This window comes from Fukomys damarensis, unplaced genomic scaffold (assembly GCF_012274545.1).
Source record: "Fukomys damarensis isolate Sample0158 unplaced genomic scaffold, DMR_v1.0_HiC HiC_scaffold_14, whole genome shotgun sequence".
In the NCBI taxonomy this organism is placed as follows: domain Eukaryota; kingdom Metazoa; phylum Chordata; class Mammalia; order Rodentia; family Bathyergidae; genus Fukomys; species Fukomys damarensis.
In genome coordinates, this window is record NW_022900926.1 from 28,137,668 (window position 1) to 28,139,504 (window position 1,837).

The following is a 1,837-nucleotide window of genomic DNA, read 5'->3' on the forward strand; positions in this document are numbered from 1 at the left end:
TTTTTTTTTTTTAACAGAAGGGGACATAAAAATAATTAAGATGCATTATATATATGTACCAGCACCCCATGATGAATGTAATTATTATGTATAAAAACACATACTAATAAAAATAAAAGTTTAAAAATGAATACAGTAGAATGTTGGTTGGGGGGAGAAGATGCTGAAAAATTGCCTGAAGGTGACAGTAAATTTTAAATTTTAAATTTACACGTAGAACTCCACCCCAATGTACCCTTTGATGAACACAGGGTCAGTGGCCCTTGCGCAGGAGACCTGGGCTGTGCTGTGGTTGCAGGTGACCTGTCCTCCTCAGGGTCAGCCGGCCTCGAAGGGGAAGAGGAGGACTGGGGCAGAGACTACAGACCTCATCTGCAGCTCAGGGCATTCAGGGATCCTGCAGCTCCTTGTGCTGCTGGCAGTAAGTAATAAATGAAATATCAAAAGAACGATAAAATGTTAATCAAATAGATGATACTACACTCATATCTGTTTCTGTGAGAAACCAAAAAATATTTTCAGATGTTACCTTTTAAAATATTCCCTTCATCGGATTCTGAAAATAGCTAAACAGCAGGATTTCAATGAGCACTTATTCTGTGTCTAACATTCTTCAAGGAGCTTCACATATTTGACTCATTTAAAACTCATGATGAGCCAAGAAGATAGATATTGTTATTAGCCTCTGGATAATGAACACTGGGGCACAAAGCAGTTAACTAATTTGCCCAAAGTTAGACACCTGATATTAATGCCTGATATAAAGTCTGCAAAAGTTGAAGATTGTTCCTTTTCACCCCAGACTCAAAACACTCCACTATCATTCTAGAAATTATTGGGAATAGTCTTCTCAGGTTCTCCTGAGATTTTGTATCTTTGTGTGTAAAATAGGTATTGTGATGCTGGCTTCAGAATTATGAAGATTTTTTAGAAGGTTTACACAAGCCCTGGAAACAGCGGAGATTCTCTTCAAGTTATTATGGTCAATGACCTGATAAATCCATCATAACCTGGAAACATTTGATGCACCTAACCGTCCAATCATGGCTTGGCCTCGCCTCCTTTAAATGTGCTGAGAACACTCACACTAGCCTGCAGTTGAGCAAAAGCATCTAACACAAACTCTACTTCATAATTCAGGGTTGAATATCTCATTGTAATTGAATGCCGTACTGACAGTAAGGAGAGAAAGAGTTATAGGAATAGGCTTTTTTTTACACCATCAGAAAGTTGGAGAATCATTAAGTGGACCCATCCTAAATCAGAGATCATCTATGTCAGCTCTATGTTGTTTTAGATGGTGGGCCCTTAAACACTGGCCAGGCCATGGCTCCCTAGCTGTAGAAGCACCATAAGTATATCTTCCTCATTTCTTTCTGCAAAAATCAAGACTGATTTGTATAATTATATAGGCTTCTAATCTGTAATCCATGCATTTTCAAGCCATAGTTACCACTAACACAATGAACATATTTTCCAAATAATAAAAACTGAACATTGAACTATGTATTCAATTTTTTGAAGTTACATACATTGTATATGTACAGAAAAGTTAATTTTACATCAGATAATTATAGAATGTTGCAGAAGGAGGAGTAACATTTAACTGGTTTTAGTAGTATTTAAAAACAACAATATAAAATGAAATTTTAAATTGCCCTGGAAAAATTACCAGATCTTGAATAAATATCACCCATTATGTAATACAGTCAGTGGAATAGATTAGTAGCTGGAATCAGCCTTCCTCTCGGAGGGGGTCTTTGTTGGGGAACAATGTTCCTGTGGTGGCAAGAACAGCTGAAACATCAGAGAAGGGAATTCCTACGTGAGACCAGAG